Here is a 20,862-nt window from a genome sequence, read left to right on the forward strand (position 1 = left end):
TGTGATGGAGCCCTGCTTTCCTGGAAATGGCTGAACATCTGCCTGCTGATAGGAAGTAGTGAATGAATTCCTTCTTTTACTTTGCTTGCGCACATAGGGTTTTTTGCTTCACTCAAGCTATCTCAACTCATTTCTATCTTTTGCACTTAAAATTCTCTTCCTTCCATCCTCTGCTGGTGTGTGTGTGTGGGGGGGGGGGGGTGCAGCTATGTGGTGCTTAGCTGTTTACTGGGGTTAAACCACAACAAAGTTTCTTCCAGAAACCTCACAAAAAGACATACAGAGGAATTAGCTATCAAAGTTTTTCATGCCGTGAAAGTATTCTTCATATCTCTCTCTCTCTCTCTGTCTCTGAAGCACTTTGGGAGGAGTTAAAAGTAATTACATGGTCATTCCAGTTAGAAAGCCTTGCCAAAACTGATCCTAAAAGACTGAGGTATTCCTGATTCCACACTTATAATCATGGAATCATAGAATGGTTTGTGTTGGAAGAGACCTTAAAGATCATCTAGTTCCAACCTCCCTGCCATGGGTAGGGGTACCTCCCACTAGACCAAGTTGCTCAAAGCCCCTGGCCTTGAACACTGCCAGGGATGGGGCATTAACAGTTTCTCTGGACAACCTGTTCCAGTGTCTCACCACCCTCATAGTAAAGAATTTTTTCCTTATATCTAATCTAAATCTACACTCTTGAAGTTGAAAGCCATTACACCTCGTCCTATCATTACCTCTCTGATAAAGAGTCCCTCTCTTGCTTTTTTGTACACCCCCTTTAGGTACTGGAAGACTGCTATAAGGTCTCCCCGAAACCTTCTCTCCTCTAGGCTAAACAACCCCAACTCCTTCAGCCTGTCTTCATAGGAGAGTTGTTCCAACCTCATGGCCCTCATCTGGACTCATTCTAATAGAACAGACAGCTTCATAGAATCATTAAGGTTGGAAAAGACCTCCAAGATCATCTGGTCCAACCATCACCCTACTACCAATGTCACCCACTAAACCATGTCCCTAAGCACCACGTCCAACCTCGCTTTGAACACCCCCAGGGACAGTGACACCACCACTTCCATGGGCAACCCCTTCCAATGCCTGACTACTTATTGTACAGAGCAATAAGGTCTCCCCTAGGCCTCCTCCAGACTAAACAACCCTGTTTCCCTCAGACGCTCCTCATAAGACTTTTGTTCCAGGCCCTTCGCCATCTTTGTAACCCTTCTCTGGACACGCTCCAAGGCCTCGATGTCCTTTTTGTAGTGAGGGACCCAAAAATGAACATAGCACTCAAGGTGCGGCCTCACCACAGCAGAGTACAGGGGAACCATCACCGCCCTGGTCCTGCTGGCTACACTATTCCTGATACAAGCCAGGATGCCATTGGCCTTCTTGGCCACCTGGGCACGCTGCTGGCTCATGTTCAAGCGAGCATCAATCGGCACCCCCCAGATCCTTTTCCTCTGCACAGCTTTCGAGCCACTTTGCCCCAAGCCTGTAGCATTGCATGGGGTTGTTGTGACCAAAGTGCAGGACCCAGCACTTAGCCATGTTGAACCTCATCCCATTGGCCTCTGCCCATTGATCCAACCTGTCCAGGTCCCTCTGCAGGACCTTCCTACCCTCTGGCAGATTGACCTTTCCCCCAAACCTGGTATTGTCTGCAAACTTACTGAGGGTGCACTCAGTAATGAAATCATGATGATTACTGTGGGTAGTATTAAAATGTCTAAACTGCAAAAGGACATAGATGGTACTCTGTTGTTCCAATTTACACCCAACAATCTCCCCCCTCTGAAGGAAGACAGATGATGGATGATAGATGATGGAAAGTGTCCCAGCAATCACATCCGCCATCTCCCTCAGCACCTTCGGGTGGATCCCCTCTGGCCCCAAGGACTTGTGACAGTCCAGGTGGAGCAGCAGGTCTCTAACTGCTTCCACCTGAACTGGAGGGGGGGTGGTTCTTCTGCTTTTCCTTATCCTCAATAGTCATGTTCCCCCCTGAGTCCAGCAAAGGATGGAGCTTCTCCTTGGCCCTCCTCTTGCTGTTAATATATTTATAAAAACATTTTTTGTAATCCTTAACCACAGTGGCCAGGTTGAGCTCGTACTGGGCTTTAGCCTTCCTGATTTTTTTCTCTGCATGTGCTGGCAACTTCCTTGTACTCTCCCCGGGTTGCCTGTCCCTTCTTCCACCGGACACTCTCTTTTTCTCCCAGACACTCAGCAAAAGTTCCCTGTTCAGTCACATGGGTCTTCTTCCCTGCCGGCTCATCTTACAGTACATGGGGACAACCTGCTCCTGTGCCTTTAAAACTTCCTTCTTGAGGAGCATCCAGCCTTCCTGGACCCTGCTGCCCATCAGCCCTGGCTCCCAAGGGACCCTCCCTACCAGTGTCCTGAACAATTAAGAGGTCCATGACCTTCTTGTGTTGGGGATCCCAGAGTTGATACAGTACTCCAGGTAGGGTTTCATGAGAGCAGAGGGGGAAAATCACCTCCCTCGATCTGATGGTCATGCTTCTTTTGATGCAGCCCGATATGGTTGGCTTTCTGGGCTGCAAGCACACATTGCTGGCTCATGTTGAGCTTCTCATCAACCAACATCCCCAAGTCCTTCTCCTCAGAGCTGGTCTCAATCCATTCTCCACCCAGCTTCTATTTGTGCTTGGGATTGCCCTGGCCCAGGTGCAGGACCTTGCACTTGGCCTTGCTGCATGGGCCCTCCAGGGCTTTGCCCTTTGAGACTCTACCAAGCTGTTGTGGTTTAACCTGGCCAGCAGCTAAGCACCACACAGCTGCTGGTTCACCCTCCCCCCTCCCTCTCTGGGACTGGGGAGAGAATCAGAAAGAAATGAAAGCCTGTGGGTTGAGATAAAGACAGTTTATTAGGACAGAAAAGAAAGGAAAATAATAATAGTAATAACAACAACAACAACAACTTACTGAGGGTGCACTTGATCCCCTCATCCAGATCATCGATAAAGTTATTAAAGAGGACTGGCCCCAGTACCGAGCCCTGGGGAATGCCACTAGTGACCGGCCTCCAACTGGATTTGACTCCATTCACCACAAATCTTTGGGTCCAGCTATCCAGCCAGTTTTTAATCCAACGAAGCGTATGCCAGTCCAAGCCATGAGCAGTTTCTTGAGGAGAATGCTGTGGGAAACGGTGTCAAAAGCCTTGCTGAAGTCAAGGTAGACCACATCCACAGCCTTTCCCTCATCCACCCAGCACGTCACTTTGTCATGGAAGGAGATCGAGTTCGTCAAGCAGGACCTGCCTTTCATAAAGCCATGCTGGCTGGGCCTGATCGCCTGGTTGCCCTGCAAGTGCCGCGTGATGACACTCAAGATAATCTGCTCCATGAGTTTCCCTGGCACTGAGGTCAAACTGACAGGCCTATAGTTTCCTGGGTCTGCCCTCCGGCCCTTCTTGTAGATGGGCGTCACTTTTGCTAGCCATCAGTCGACTGGGACCTCCCCCGATAGCCAGGACTGTTGATAAATGATGGTAAGCGGCTTGGCCAGCTCCTCCGCCAGTTTTCTCAGTATCCTCGGGTGGATCCCATCCGGCCCCATCGACTTGCATACATCCAAGTGCCGTAGCAGGTCGCCAACCATTTCCTCGGGGATAGTGAGGGCCACATTCTGCTCTCCATCCCCTTCCACCAGTTCAGGGTAGCTTCCTGGATAGCTTCCAGGAAGTTATCTTCTCATCCTAATCCAAAACATAGCACCCTACAAGCTACTAGGAGGAAAATTAACTCTATCCTAGACGAAACTGGGACACAAGCAGATCCCTGAGGAGGCCAAAGTCTGCTCTCCTGAAGTCCAGGGTAGTGAGCTTGCTATTCTCCCTCCTCGGTGCTCTCAGGATCATAAACTGCACCATTTCATGGTTACTGCAGCCAGCACTGCCCTTGAGCTTCACATTCCCCACCAGCCTCTCCTTGTTGGTGAGAATGAGGGCCAGCACAGGACCTCTCCTCATTGGCTCCTCTGTCACTTAGAGAAAGAAGTCGTCATTAGTGCATTCCAGGATTGCCTGTGCCCTGGTGTGCTGTCCCTCCAACAGATATTGCTGCCTGTAACAAGTTCAGATTCATTATCTGTTGTGCAATACACCAATTTGCACACTAGGTTGAGATATTGGTTATTTCAGAATTGCACAATCTGGGTAGCATGTGGTTTCCTGGTAAGCTGGCACACCTAAAGATTTTCCTCACCACACTTTATACAATCTCTTATCACTACATTTACATGGTAGTACAGTCCTCTAACTTCTAATTGGTTACATAGTTAGCATACTGCTGACATGACAGAATCATTCTGTGCATCCTCAGAGGAGAAGGGGTCTCTCAGCCTAGGGATGTGTTTTTTACTATTATAATGAGGATAGTTCACAGACAGTTCACATTAGAATACTCTTGTCTTTGTTTTCCAGCCAATTATTCTTAACAAGTTTATTAGTTGCACACTAAATGGCATATGTGTCAGATGTTTCCCTATTCTTTAAATGTTTATTTATTTATTTATTTTTAAAGACAGAACACTCTAGTGTTGAGGGATTTCTTGAAACAGCAAAAACCCCATGGCTTGCTGTAGCTGAGCAAACCAAGCTACCAGGGCAACTATGAGAAGTTCCCATGACAGTGTTCCCACATCGCCCAATTGAGGAATTCAGAAAAATATTGTTACCAGTAGCTGGCTTCAAGGACAAGGTCTATGTGACTGCTAATCACAAGGGTGTTGTTTTCTTGTAGCTGTTTGTCTGAGTGCTTTTGACCAATAATCTTGTGTGAAACACTGTCCGCCCCTGTAAAGTTCACTATAAAAGTTAGGCTATTCGGGCAATAAAATGGAGCATGATCTGACTCTGCTGGTGTCTGTCGTGCTTTCGGCCGTGCTTCCTGCAACACTCTAGGACCTGGTTTAGAATTCACTGAATGTGAAAGTCAAGTTCTCTAATATGCATTTTACCAAGAGCAAATAAAAGGAGAACTTAGGCTGCTTCCCTCCCCTGCTTCCAAGCCCCAACAGCCTGAAGCAGCATGCATACATGATTTGAAGGCACCATGGAACAAAACCCTTCAGGAATACCAGGTTCGAGAGACCAGGCTGAATGGCTAGAGCAAGTAATACATGCCTTTGATGGAAGAGGACCAGGTCACAGAATACTTAAGCAAACTGGACATTTGCAAGTCCATGGAACCTGATAGGATGTACCCACAAGTGCTGAGGGAGCTGGCAAATGTGATTGCAAGGAAACTTTCTATATGTTTTGCTTGATCATGGAAACTGAGAGAAGTGCTCAAAGACTGGAGGAAAGCAAATGTCCCTCCTAGGGCAAGAAGGAAGACCCAGGGATCTACAGGCCCATCAGACTCACCTTGATCCCTAGGAAGGTGATGGAACAGCTAATCCTGGTGTGGAATAATTGCTGGAGGTGACTCATTGAGACTAAAGGTATGTCGACATCTTAAGAGAAGGTTCAGCGTTGAGGAAACTTCCAGGGTGAGTTGCGGCAGATATGCAAGGAATCTGTTCCATGATAGTTCCCTCGGCAACTCAACCTGCAACCTTAGATTTTGGCAACACCAGGGAAGCTTGGTGTGCTGACTCTGAGAGAAATAGCACAGAGGGTGGAGCAGAGTGAAGACACCGCAGCCACACTCTGTGATATCGCCGCACGGATGGGGAACTTGATGGTACTATGGAACTGACAGATTGCATGGCCAGCCCTGAGCAGAACTGATAATAAAATCATGTCCTCTGGGTAAACTTTTCTCATTATAATCTCATTATAAAGCCAAAATATACCTTCATCCCAAAGGCTACCCGCCTCCAAGGTGCGACCACCCCTCACTGAGCATGCGCTCTGAATTTCTCTGAGCCTATACCTTTAAAGCAAAAGCCAGAAAATTTTATATCAATCATAATGAAGATACGTATGACTAGGGTCACTCCAGCTCCACCTAAAAATTAGAAAATAGTATAAAAATGGATCAGGAGAGGAAAAAGTTTAAGGAAGATACCATTGCAGACAAGTCGGGAGGACATTGCTGACCTTGGGGAATGAAGGTTGAACCTTGGTACAGACTGAATCTCCCATAGGGATGCCTGTTCGGTGAGATTCAAACCCTCGATTATACTGAGTGCTTCCCTGGGAAACCTAACATTCTCTATATAGTTGTTTCATAAGTTAACTTTTTTATAGTTGGTTGTGTTAGTCATATTCTTGGTATTTGCACATGCTTTGCAGACAGTGTATTTATCACTGGCAATCCAAAATAACCTGTACTGCTGTTGCTTCAATAAACTACAGCAGTCATTAATCTAGTGATTAGTCATTAATCAACTGAAGGTGTATTGCGCTATTTGTGCATCTGTGATCATGGAAATTATATAAATTGAATGAGACCAGACTTTAATGCTGAATTGGGCATCACTCAGAACCTAACACCAGCCACCCCCAGCCCCTCTGATATCTGAGGACAAGCTGGAACGCAAGGGGGTTAAGGTCCTGCCAAACTTCCTTACCCTTTAACAGAACACCTCGCGACCATTTCCAGGCCCATGAAGGACAAGAAAATCACCAGGAGCAGTCAGCATGGATTCACTGAGGGGATATCATGCCTGACCAACCTGATAAGCTTCTACAATGAAATCACCAGCCTGTTGGATGAGGGGGGAGCAATGGATATTGTCTTGTTGGACTTCAGGAAGGCCTTTGACACTGTCTCCCATAAGATCCTCATAGAGAAGCTGTTGATGTATGGGCTGGATGAGAAGATAGTGAGGTGGATCAAAAACTGTCTCAAGGCACCGACACAGAGGGTAGTGATCAGTGGTGCAAAGTCTAGTTGAATACCAGGAAGTAGAAGAGTAGCCCAGGGGTCAATACTGGGTCCAGTCTTGTTTAACATCTTCATTACCGATCTGGATGATGGGGCAAAGTGCACCCTCAATAAATCCATGGATGACATGAAACTGGGGGGAGCGGCTGACTCACCAGAGGGCTGCGCAGCCATCCAGAGGGACCCTGACAGGCTGGAAAGGTAAGCTGACAAAAATCTCATAATTCCCCCAAATGAGCGATGCTTGACCACATCCTTGAAGCAGGGCCTCAATGCACGTAGCTGTTGTTCGGGAGGACAGTCGTTTTCGCAACGAGAGTCCACCCCTCCCCTCTTCTTCCTTTTTCCACCTTATATTTCTAAGTGTGACATCATATGGTATAGAATATCCCTTTGGTTGGTTTAGGTCAGCTGCCCTGGTGATGTTCCTTTCTCACTTTTTTGCCCACCCCCGAGGAGGGTTAGAGAGAGTCCTGATGCTGTGCCAGCACTGCTCAGCAACAGACACAACACTGGTGTGATACCAGTGCTGTTCTAGCTATAAGTGCAGAGCACAGCACTGTATGGGCTGCTGCAGGGAAAGTTAACATCCCAGACAGACCCAGTACGCCTGGTACATGCTGGGTCCAGCCAGCTGAAAAGCAGCTCTGCGGAAAAAGACCTGGGGGTCCTGGTGGGCACCAAGTTGAACATGAGTCTGCAATGTGCCCTTGCTGCCAAGAAGGCTAACAGTATTCTTGGCTGCATTAGGCAAAGTATTGCCAGCAGGTCGAGGGAAGTGATCCTTCCGCTCTACTCAGAATTGGTGAGGCTGCACCTGGAGTGCTGTGTCCAGTTCTGGGGCCCCCAGTACAAGAGAGACATGGACATACTAGAAAGAGTCCAACAAAGGGCCACCAGGATTAACAAGGGACTGGAGCACCTCTCCTATGAGGAGAGTCTGAGAGAGTTGAGACTGTTCAGCCCAGAAGAGAGTAGGCTCAGGGAGGATCTTAATAAATGTCTATAAAAACCTGAGGGGAAGGTGCAATGAAGACAGAGACAGGCTCTTTTCAGTGGTGCCCAGTGCCAGGACAAGAAGCAATGGGCACAAACTGGAACACAAGAGGTTCTGTCTAAACATCAGGAAGCACTTCTTTACTGTGTGGGTGGCAAAGCACTGGAATAGGTTGCCCAGAGAGTTTGTGGAGTCTCGCTCCTTCAAAAGCCACCTGGACATTGTCCTGGGCAACCTGCTCTAGGTGTCCCTGCTTGAGCAGGGGGGTTCTACCAAATGACCTCCAGAGGTCCCTTCCACCTGTTATATATGTTCATCTGATTCATGTCAGTATGGAACAGTGCTAGGGCCGCATGGTATGATGAAAGTGACCTTCTGTCTTACATACCCTTGTATAACCACAAGTCTAAGAAAAACAGAATGGTTAATGTATATAGTTCTTGTACCTTGCAAAGGAATTTGTGTCAGAAAATATTCCTCAAATCTATGAACCTGTTTGCTTTTGTTATTCCGAACTCCTATTTCTAACAGTTACAGCCTTTTTTTTTCTTCTTCGAGATTGACTTAACACTGCTATAGGTGTGACTGTCCCTGTGAATGGCTGGTGAGGAATGTTTTAATTACTCGTGAAGTGTCAATAAGAAAGCTATTTGTGTTTGTATGAAGTCTTTGATGTCTGGGGGTTTCAGAACAACTGATAACAACTAGTGACTGTTATGGGATACTATGCAAGCCTCTGATATCTGGCCAGGTGGCCAAGAGATTAAGAAGAAGAAAAAAAAGAAGCTGAAGGACGGCTAGGAGACAAAACTTGCAGGGGGCGCTGTGTAAGCTTGACGTGCTGCCAAGGAGTACAAAGGGGAAGGACAAGAAAAAAACTTGGAGAGGAAGACTACGAGCCTTCAGCATGAAAGACCCCTAGAGACCCCCAGAGGGACCACCGGAGACTGATGCGCATGCTCCAGTAGGAGGGACTGGACCCCGGAAGCTAATTATAATAATCTATTTTTTTAGAAGTAGTAATGAATATGTATTAGTCTAGGAGCATAAAAATCAGCTACTTGATGTGGCTGGTGTGTGTCCTGGTGGAGCGGAGACTCCCGGTGCACCCAGCGCTGTTTGCTTACCTCTATTCCTTTAATAAATCCTATTTTTTATTTAATCCTACTTTGGGACTGAGCAAATTTATAACACACCCTAAACCATTCTGTGATTCTATGATTAGACAACCAATACAGGCCCACGGAAAATAATAATCACCTTTCTTTACTTCTCTCTCAGACAGGAACGTCACTACCATAAATGTGACATAAGTGTGAGGCTGTTATCTATCTAAGCATCACTGATTCACAGTTATTAACAAAACAATGCTTTGTACTGCTATTAAGATAATTGCAGCTTGCAATACAACAGTGTTATACACTATAGTGAATAGTGAACACAAACCTAGTGAAGAGAAAAATTGTGTTCATTTAATTCAGCAGTACAAAACTACCCCTGAAGCTCTGACATATTTTTATTGTTTTTGAGATGCCAATATTTTTTTCCATACAAGAAAGAAAAAAATAGTATAGCTGTGTCGTCAAAAGTACAGCCGAAGCCATGACATAAACCAATATGGTTAGATCATGCTCTCCTTATTACATGAATAGCCTGACTCTTATAGCAAATTTAGCAGGGGCAGATAGCATTTCACACAAGATTATTGGTCGAAAGCACTCAGACAAACAACTGCAAGAAAACAACCCCACCTGCAAGAAAACAACCCCCTTGCCAAAAGCAAAAAGTCAATAGCATCTCGATTCTGTAAAAGTGCATGTCACAGACTATTTTGATCTAGTAACATCTCAAGTATTTCTGTCATGGCGTTGGCTTGCTTCTCGGCGCAGCATGTCAAAATTTATTAATCACAGAATCACAGAATCACAGAATTTCTAGGTTGGAAGAGACCTCAAGATCATCGAGTCCAACCTCTAACCTAACACTAACAGTCCCCACTAAACCATATCCCTAAGCTCTACATCTAAACGTCTTTTGAAGACTTCCAGGGATGGTGACTCCACCACCTCCCTGGGCAGCCCGTTCCAGTGCCTAACAACCCTTTCAGTAAAGAAGTTCTTCCTAACATCTAACCTAAAACTTCCCTGGCGCAACTTTAGCCCATTCCCCCTCGTCCTGTCACCAGGCACGTGGGAGAACAGGCCAACCCCCACCTCGCTACAGCCTCCTTTAAGGTATCTGTAGAGAGCGATAAGGTCGCCCCGGAGCCTCCTCTTCTCCAGGCTGAACAAGCCCAGCTCCTTCAGCCGCTCCTCGTAGGACTTGTTCTCCAGGCCCCTCACCAGCTTCATCGCCCTTCTCTGGACCCGCTCAAGCACCTCGATGTCCTTCTTGTAGCGAGGGGCCCAAAACTGAACACAGTACTCGAGGTGCGGCCTCACCAGAGCCGAGTACAGGGGGACGATCACCTCCCTAGCCCTGCTGGTCACACAGTTTCTGATACAAGCCAGGATGCTGTTGGCCTTCTTGGCCACCTGAGCACACTGCTGGCTCATATTCAGCCGACTGTCCACCATCACTCCCAGGTCCTTCTCTGCCTGGCAGCTCTCCAACCACTCATCTCCCAGCCTGTAGCTCTGCTTGGGGTTATTGTGCCCCAGGTGCAGGACCCGGCACTTGGCCTTGTTAAACTTCATATAGGTGAACTCAGCCCATCGGTCCAGCCTATCCAGATCCTCCTGCAGAGCTTTCCTACCCTCGAGCAGATCGACACATGCGCATAGCTTGGTGTCATCTGCAAACTTACTGAGGGTGCACTCAATGCCCTCGTCCAGATCATTGATGAAGATATTAAAGAGGACTGGCCCCAGCACCGAGCCCTGGGGGACGCCACTAGTGACTGGCCTCCAACTGGATTTGACTCCATTTACCACAACTCTTTGGGCCCGGCTATCCAGCCAGTTTCTAACCCAACGAAGCGTGCGCCAGTCCAAGCCAAGAGCAGCCAGTTTCTTGAGGAGAATGCTGTGGGAAACGGTGTCAAAAGCCTTGCTGAAGTCAAGGTAGACCACATCCACAGCCTTTCCCTCGTCCACCCAGCGCGTCACTTTGTCATAGAAGGAGATCAGGTTCGTCAAGCAGGATCTGCCTTCCATAAACTCATGCTGACTGGGCCTGATTGCCTGCTTGCCCTTCAAGTGCTGCATGATGACTCCCAAGAGGATCTGCTCCATGAGCTTCCCTGGTACTGAGGTCAAACTGACAGGCCTGTAGTTCCCCGGGTCTGCCCTCCGGCCCTTCTTGTAGATGGGCGTCACGTTTGCTAGCCGCACTAAAATTAAAGTGCGTCCGCAGCTGCTTCTTCTGGCATGAAAAGTGCTAATGCCACTCTAGCCGCAACCCCAAGCAACTCCACATTATTATTGCAATCTGGTGTGAGCGATGCCCATTTATGTCTAGTGATCTTACACAACTGTGACAAGCTAGGAGCAAATAGAGTAAGCTTACCTAAGTAACATGGACCTCCGATAGCATTTGCAGGGATACCTTGCCAGACCCTATCCCCACAAATAAGAAAAACATCAGGAGGTAGTGCCATAGCTGTACAATTATTCCAAATGCTATAGTTGTTACCCCTTGTCTCTGCGCCATAGACCCCCAAACCCTGCCTAGCAGTGTCATTGCAACCAGAGTTGTTATTTGCATTTCTGTACCTGTATGGGCCTTCTGAAGTCACATTTGTCCATCCCACCCTATTAGATTGTTTTTTTTGAAATGATTCAGTTTTTGCTGTAAATTTCCGAACACAAAACATGTTTGAGTCCAGTTCTGTGATGTGTTCCAGATCCTCTGAGACCCAAGCAACCGTAACTCTTGTGGATCCCAGGGCAACGAGACATTAAGCGAATTTATCAATTTCGCTGAACACACAGCTATATTTTTAATTCCTCAGTTGGGCGATAGAAGAACACTGTCATGGTAACGCCTCATAGTCGTCCTGGTAGCTTGGTTTGCTCATCTGCAGCAAGTCATGGCCTCCTTGCTGCTTCAAAAATTCCTCAACATAGCTGGACATTGATTTTGCCCAAGGCAAAATTTGTTTAGCTGCTGAATATAATTATTAATATTTAACTGTATTCTTGAATTTCTAATTTCCAGTCATATTTAGAAAATCTATACTTCTTTAAGCCAGATTCCAGAAAACTTCATAATGCTAATTTTCAGTCATCTTGCTAGAACAATGCATTCCTTTTCTGTGGATTGAGTAAATGCAGCCATTAAGATGATCCATACAACATTCTCTTAAGGGAGAAAGCTTTAATGATCCAAATGGCTCTGATGATCAGTTAGCTTTTAATCATCAGCAAAGACTTTAGCGGTAGTTTTAAACTAAAACATGAAACCTACATTATCACCACCCCCGTTGCTTAGTATAGCTCAAAGCAAGTTAACAGAACTTCTCGTTGTTTTTCCATGTAGGCTTGAGGAAGGTGTCAGTCAAAAATTTTTAAAGGTACTTAATTGAAAATTAAGAAAATTAACTAAATTTTTCACAATCAAAGCTTTTTTATTTAAAAATGGCCTGTATTTATGTGCTTTAAACTGGAATATCTAAAGCTTTTAAAAATGCTAATTCTCAGTTTTCAAAAACACATAAAATGCTTTATATAAGTAAAATTCACTTAAAAATCTTCTGCCTGTATAGATAGAATTTGAAGTGTTTTGCATATATTCCATAAATTCAAATGCTCTCACCCATGCCTACAGCATTTTTGTTTTTTTTTTTTTGCTTGTTTTTGGCAAGTATGATCTGTATAGGGACAAGCCACCCCAAGCCACTTTTCCTCTGCTCAGGCTATGAGTAGAGTCGGTGCATTTTGTCTTTTGCTTCCTCTGATGAGAATGTACCTGAATACTACTTTGCAACTCTAATGCTGTGCCTGCAAGCATCTTCATATTCACAAGCCTGAAAAATCTTTTACAGATAGTAGTCTTGACCAATTGCAACTTAAATACTTCTAATAGAAGTGGACATGAAAAGTTATACCCTGGAAAACAAGATGCAGGACAGGCTATCATAAATGATGTTTGACAGTTCAGTAAGGCTGAATACATGATCTTTTCACGTGTGATTAACATCATTTTCCCACAATGCAAGGTACAATTTGTCCACTGGTTTGTCAATTGTTTTTTCTACTGTCCCCATGTAATTCCAGAAAAAGTGTCCTCTGCATCATTCTGCAACTTAATGAAATCCTCCAGTTCCACAGTAACCTGAGCAAGCTACCACTTCATCCAGAGAAAAGAAGGTCAGAGCAGGTACCACATAACAAAATCTACATATCTGCCTATATGTTCTCATAAGTCATCCAATAGGTTCTGGACCTGAATGTATTCACTCAAATGCCAGAACCCCCTCCATCCTCTCTAGTTTCCAACAGGATACCCAGGAGAGTATGTATATGACAAGGAAGGATGGAGGGGCACAAGCAATATCAGTACACTAAACTGCATCTATAACCCAACGTTATTTTTGAAACAGACAGCAATTGAAAAGGAGAACTGTGTTCACACATAAGCAAGGGAAGCTCCTCACAACAGGAGGTGGCAAAATGGACAAAGGGAGAGGAAGTGGTGGATAAAAACACTATTGCATGTTAAACAGTGAAGTCCTAACATTTTACATGATGAGCTGTAGAAATACAACACTGAGGACCTTAAAAGTTAGCTGATCTGATACAACAGAAAAAGGGGAAGCCAGAGAACGCAAAGTAACAGGTAACAAGATTTTAAAAAAATATTTACTCCACCAGTGGCTGCAAGCACAAGAGTAAGTAGCACATAACAAAATCAGAAAAACAGCATGGTTCTTGAGAAATGAAGCTTAAACCAAGATAAATATTTTGACTGACAGTTTAATAGGTGTACTGGGTCTGGCTGGAATGGAGCTAACTTTCTTGGTAGCAGCCCATATAGTGCTGTGCTCTGCATTATAGTTGGAACAGCATTGGTATCACACTGATGTTTTCTCTGTTGCTGAGCAATGCTGCCACAGCATCAAGACTCTTCAGCCCCCCCCAAGAGCCAGTAGGCTGGGGGTGGGCAAGACGTGGAGAGGGGACATCACCAGGGCAACTGACCTAAACTGACCAAAGGGATATTCCATACCATATGATATCACACTCAGCAATAAAAGGTGAGAAAGGGGAAGGAGGGGGGAGGCTTTCATTACGAAGATGTCTGTCCTCCCAGACAACCACTATGCGTATTGAGGCCCTGCTTCCCAGGATGTGGGTGAACATCACTCATCGATGGGAAGTAGAGAGTAACTGCTTTTCTCTGTCTGCGCTTCTGCATGGCCTTTGCTTGTATTTTCTCTCTTCTTTTTACCTTTAATTATCCTTAAATCAACCCGTGAGACTTTTTTCTTTTCTTTCCACCATGCTTTCTTCTCCCCCTCTTCTTCTGAGAAAGGGGAGTGAGAGAGTGCTTATGGCAGGGTTCAGCTGCCCAGAAAGGTAAAACCACCACAGTAGGACAGAAAAGGAAGGGATAATAATAGTATATAAGGCAAGTGATGCACAGTGCAATTGCTCACCAGCCGCTGACTGATGCACAGACAGTCCCCAAGCAGCAGCAGCCCTGTCAACCCAGCCCCAGCCAACTTCCCGCAGTTTGTGCAGCATGACATCACACGTGATGGTTTTACTCTGCTGGGCAGCTGAATTCCACCACAACCAATCTCTCAGTCCCTCTTCTCAAAGAAAAAAGGGGAGAAAATATGATGGGAAGGGTTCAAGGACTGAGATAAGGGCAGGGACATCACAATTACCATCATGGACAAAACAAACTCAGCATAGGGAGATTAATGTAATTTATTGCCTGCAACTGGCAGACTAGAACAGTGAGGTACTAAAATCAAACTAAAAACATCTTCCCCCCCATCCACCCATCCTCAACAATAGCTTTGCTGAGAATCAGTATTGATTTAAAGATCAAAACCGAAATTTCTTTAAGTGGTATATTCTTTATTGCAGCGCTGGATGCACGGGGGATCCTTCCGCCTATCGTGCATGTTCGAAGTGACAAACTATCTCGTATTTATACAGCGGAACAATGAATATTCAATTAGCACCCATACATATTCATTACCTAACCCCGCCTACCCTCGCTTCGTATGCTAATTAGCTTATCAGTCCTTGTGCTTGCGCAAAGCCTTCCAAGAATTGTGGGCCGGGGTCTTCAGGATGTGGGCAGTGGTCTCTGGGAGGAAGGCCGTAGGTCTTCCTCGTAATGCACTTTTCACCTTTGCTTAATCAATTGTTTTCCAAACTGTAAAAATGCTGAGTTGGCTTTCGGTTTAACTGAGGGTTGGCAGACAACAGGATGTCTCAGTTAACAAGACATAACAGACCGTTGACTCAAGTTATCTCAAGTCTCAGCCTGACTGAGGGTTAACAGATAACGGGATGTTTTCAAATAACAAAATGCTTAAACGTAACAGAAGGTCTACAGATAACAAGATGTCGTTTACTTTGTCCTTGCTAACTTTTAACCACAAGTTTTATTCTATCCTAAAGTGAGTTTATACAATATCAAACCACAAGCTTTATTCTATCCTAAAGTGAGTTTATACTATATCAGTATAGACCCCAGACTTAGCGAAAAATTGGCCCATTTGAATTGCTATATGGCAAATGGAACCCCCTAAATGAATTATTGACAGACGGGAGTCAAAGACATGTAAGAGGGGAAGGTTGGGTCAGGTAATATTTGTTGTCTTTGTCTGCCGTGTTGTCCTCCCACCATAGATATATAAAGCAGTGACTACCAATTCCACTGGATGTTCCAGTACACCCATTCCTGTTGGGAATTGGCATACAGGGCCTGGACATGAGTCCGTGGAACAATTGTTCGATCTGAGCTTGCCTTAAGCAACCAGAAGTAGGCCTTAGAAAATCTCATGGCCTGCTGTAGCTGAGCAAACCAAGCTACCAGGGTAACTGTGAGAAGCTCCCACGGCAATGACTCCCACATCGCCCAATTAAGGAACTCAGAAAAATATTGTTACCAGCAGCTGGCCTCAAGGACAATGTCTACGTGACCGCTAATCACAAGAGAGGTTCTTTTCTTGCAGGTGGGGTTGTTTTCTTATAGTTGTTTGTCTGAGTGCTTTTGACCAATAATCTTGTGTGAAACACTGTCCGCCCCTGTAAAGTTCTCTATAAAAGTTAGGCTATTCGGGCAATAAAATGGAGCAGCATGATCTGACTCAACCGGTGTCTGTCGTGCTTTCGGCCGTGCTTCCTAACAAATGGCGCCCGAACAGGCTGAGACCTGAACAGGACATCACAGCGGCGCCAGGACAGACATAGCAGCGGAGCGGGACATCGCAGCGGCGCCAGGACATTGCAGCGCAACAGGACACCAGTGGCGCCGGGACGACCAGCTGCGCCGGGACATCGGAGCGGCGCCGGGACATCGGAGCAGTGCCGAGCCCGAAGCGCTGCCAAGGGACATCGGAGCGGCGCTGGGAGACCCGAGGCACACGGAGGGACTACCGCCGGACGGAGAGAGCCCTGAGAGACGCTGCAGAGCCACGGACGGCTCTGAGAGACACAGAGAGACCTGACAGAAGCCGGAACACCTGAGAGGCATTGAGAAACTCTAAGCACCGATCCGGACAAAGGACTCATGGTGAGACACGGGGAAAAGAAACCGTGGGGAGCATGGGAAACAAACCCAGTCGCAGTTGTTGTTATGGCAAGCCCATTGGCAGAGGCACTGCAGTCGCAGTTGTTGTTATGGCAAGCCCATTGGCAGAGGCACTGTGAAATCTCAGCGCAGCGACCGAGGGACCCTAACGATCCGTTACGCGGAGTTACTGTAGAACAGCTTATGGGGACAGGCATGTTTGTTATCATTAATGCTCAGCTCGAGTTAGGTCCGCAATGTTGCCTTGAGTCCATGAGAACAGCTCGAGCGGCAGTGGAGAATGTTAAAACCACTCCAACGGCCCCCTCTTACATGGCTATGAAGCAAGGCAGGGACGAGCCCTTTGCAGGGTTTATTGCTCGGGTAACTGCTGCCATAGATCAAGCAGATGTCAAGAGTGGATGAAGGCTGCTTTATTGCGACAGTGTGTTATGGAAAATACAAATTCAGCTACAAAGGCTATTATATTGACACTGCCGGGGGATGCCGCTATTGAACAAATGTTAGAAAGAATGAGCAGGATTCCAGTAGGGCCCCAAGCTATGTTAGTAGAGGCAGTACGTGATTTAGGGAAAGATATTATACAAGCATAGCAGCAAGCCTTTGCAGCTCTAGCCCCACTGCGGACAGAAGGAAAGCGACCTTGAGCTCCAGCTCAATGAGGAAATCGATGCTTACAGTGTGGAAAGAAGGGACACCATCGCCGTGACTGTCGAGCAGGACAGGTGTGGTGTGAAAACTTCAAGTCGGCGAACCACAATACCATGGCATGCAACCGCTCGGGAAACAGCAGACCGAGCGTGCCGAGTCGCCGCGCTACGACAACAGTGGCGGCTCCAGCCCAAGTGGAGGGGAATGCTTTGCCTCTGACGGAACCACGGCCACCAGCAGCAGTGTCCCGCAACAACCCGTTCCAGACAGTGCCCTGCAGCCAGCCACAAGAGGGAGCCTTGGCTTGGACTTGGCAACAGCAATAGACGTGACCATAATAGATCAGAAGCCTGTTAAAATTCCCTCTACTGCTAAGGGACCCCTAATAATCAATAAGAAGCCCCACGCTGCTCTATTAATAGGACGTTCATCAAGTGGGATTAAGGGACTCTTTATATTACCTGGAGTTATTGATGCTGATTACAAAGGGACGCGGGAAATGGAACCGCGGAAGGACGCGGGAAACGGAGCCGTGGAAAACGCGGGAGCCGCGGAAAACGCAGGAAATTGAAGTAATCGCAGTGCGATGTGGGACATCCGAGATCGAGTTGCTACGGGAGACCAGAGGCGTCAGTGGACAATGGCAGCCGACCCTCACCGTGTGGCGAGTCGGCACAGAGCAGAGGGCCGGACATCAGGACCCTGCAGCCTGTCTGACATAACCATGGAAGCAGCGGCAGCAGCGTCTGTGCTGCTTCGCTCTAACATTCTCTTTATAAGAGGTTTATCTTGTAATGCAAAAAATACTATTAGTCCCCAGATCGGTGTTATTATAACTATTACTAATGACGACTTAGCTCTATTGCGGGGCAGGAGTGCAGAGACGCAGATTACACTGCCAAATGACCACCGGCAGGCTCTTTCACAAACCTAAGGTTGCAGCTGGCACTGCCTGCAGCCGTATAGCAGACGTTACACTCTCTTTCCTAACTAGTACTCATGTGTCTCATTCATTGGTGGTGAATGGTCAGCAGCAAAAAGAAAAGGGGGAGAGTAAGGGGCGACAAAGACAGAAATGGTACCAGGAGGATGCCACTGACACTAACAGCATGGGTAATAGAAGTAGTATAAGTGACGCAGGTGACAGAATCTATATTGTATTTGCTCCTAGCTTGTTACAGTTGCATGAGATCACCAGACATAAATGGGCATTGCTTGAACCGGATTGCAATGATAATGTTGAATTGTGTGGGGTTGCAGCTAGAGCGGCATTGGCAATTTTATTGCCTGGAGTGGCATCTGCGGCCGCACGTAACAACTGCTCGGCTGCGGGGATCGGCTGCAGCGTGGACGCCCCTAGGTGCACCCTGAGCGTTTTGCTCGGAGGGGACTCCACTCTCAGCTGCTCACCACAGGAGCAAAGATCTCCTGAAGCTGCAGACAAACAGTATGTTTTCAGCTGCTGGAGGGATACTAACTGGAGTGTTAATAATTGTATGTGTTATTCTTAAATGTCCAGGCATTTTGTGTTGAAAGTATTTGTGTAAGGGTAAGGTTTTAAAACAAAGTGTTGCAAGTCACTTCACGAGGAACACAATGAGAGACAATACTTGTTTGGTTGGTTCTGATTCTAAAAAATATTGGCCGCACGTATTGTTTGCTTATCATTCTAAATTATAGTCTTATGGTATGATTGAGGTTGTGGTATGATTGAGATTGAGATGTGCCAGAGGCTTCTGGGTGTGCGATTGTGCTCTGTGTATGCAATTGTGCTGTGTACTGTGTGAGTGAGAGCACGCTTTTGCCATAGTGCAGGTTGTTGCCATAGTGCAGGTTATTGCCATAGTGCAGGTTATTGCCATAGTGCAGGAAGGAAGGTTGCCATAGTACAGGTTATTGCCATAGTGCAGGTTGCCATAGTGCAGGTTATTGCCATAGTGCAGGAAGGAAGGTTGCCATAGTGCAGGTTATTGCCATAATGCAGGATATTGCCATAGTGCAGGAAGGAAGGTTCCCGGGATATTGCCATAGTGCAGGATATTGCCATAGTGCAGGCTGAAAGCATAGGAAATTAGTGCCAGCAGAAATCATAGGAAAATGGAGGACGAAGTAGCCCTAGATTTATTACAGTGCTTTTTAGAAAAACGGGGAGTCAATTGTAAGCAACCAGCAGGACTAGTTGCAATCGGTCAAGCAAAATCATGTTTCACAAGTACGGAGTCATTGTTTGAAGTAGCCACTTGGAGAAATTTAAGGGAATGTACTGTTTAAACCTTTTTGATCATAATGAGTCAATTCACAAATTCATTACTTTCCTGAAAGAGCACATGAGAAAGATTCAATATGGTATCAACCCTTTCAGTCAATGGTTCACTGATTTGGTTGAAACAATGCATTGATGGTTACTGGGATTAGTCAAAGAGGGATTAAGGATTCTGTTCGCTGTGGTGTCAATCATCATTGCACGTAGTATTGTGATAAATGTGGTTAAAGGGTTACTTGCAAAAATGTTATAGGGATTTTGAAGTGGTGCCAGAAACAGGTACCCAGTGGATCCCTGCAAAGTGGACTGAAGCAGCCATAGAATCTGCACAAGCTGAAGATGACCATGAAGAGGTTCCTGATAATCATTTTGACAATGATGTGGGCTGCGACACCTCAAGGACTGCCAAAGACAGCCGTCGATCCTAAGGAGAATGTCTGGGTATCCCTGGCTAGGGAACTGAATACCACCACCTTCTGTGCAAGTCTAGCCAGCCCTAGCACACCTTCTGTTACATACCTTGTCAGGTTACCATTAAGTGATTAGGTTTAAGTTGTGTTACCATTAATTGATTACAGTAATTGTAGCGTTATTAGGTTTAAGTTGTGTTATATCATTGTAGTTGTGTTATGTTATGTATTCGACGTTTGATGAAAAAACCTTCGGCCAAGTACTGCTCGTACAAAAAGAAAAAGGGGGAATTGTTGGGAATTGGCATACAGGGCCTGGACATGAGTCTGTGGAACAATTGTTCGATCTGAGCTTGCCTTAAGCAACCAGAAGTAGGCCTTAGAAAATCTCATGGCCTGCTGTAGCTGAGCAAACCAAGCTACCAGGGTAACTGTGAGAAGCTCCCACGGCAATGACTCCCACATCGCCCAATTAAGGAACTCAGAAAAATATTGTTACCAGCAGCTGGCCTCAAGGACAAGGTCTACGTGACCGCTAATCACAAGAGGGGTTCTTTTCTAGCAGGTGGGGTTGTTTTCTTATAGTTGTTTGTCTGAGTGCTTTTGACCAATAATCTTGTGTGAAACACTGTCCGCCCCTGTAAAGTTCACTATAAAAGTTAGGCTGTCTGTCGGCCGTGCTTCCTAACACATTCCAACCTGGACATCAGGTGCTCATCCAAACATGGAAAGATGAGCCTCTAAAGGAAAAGTGAAAAGGACCCTATACCATCTTGCTCCACAGCTACAGTGCAGTCAAAGTGCAAGGGATCAAACTGGATTCATTACACTCGCATAAAAGCAGCAGCACCAGAAGAGGAGAAGCGAGATAAAACATCAGAAGGAAGAGCACAGAAATCTTCATAGCAAGTTGAACCAACTGAGGACTTGAGTCTGTCCTGGTTTCAGTTAAGACAGAGTTAATTTTCCTCC

At 46.2% G+C, this 20,862-nt stretch overlaps 1 protein-coding gene and 1 long non-coding RNA gene across 2 annotated transcripts in view; one reads left to right on the forward strand and one right to left on the reverse strand.

The window, feature by feature from the left end:
• LOC137847423 (ceramide transfer protein-like) overlaps positions 1–20,862 on the reverse strand; it is a 194,028-nt gene that overhangs the window by 85,470 nt on the left and 87,696 nt on the right.
• LOC137846975 (uncharacterized) lies at positions 18,384–19,552 on the forward strand. Its single transcript, XR_011090690.1, has 2 exons — positions 18,384–19,032; positions 19,272–19,552. It is a non-coding gene; the product is annotated as an uncharacterized lncRNA (long non-coding RNA).

This window comes from Anas acuta, chromosome W (assembly GCF_963932015.1).
Source record: "Anas acuta chromosome W, bAnaAcu1.1, whole genome shotgun sequence".
Lineage (NCBI taxonomy): Eukaryota > Metazoa > Chordata > Aves > Anseriformes > Anatidae > Anas > Anas acuta.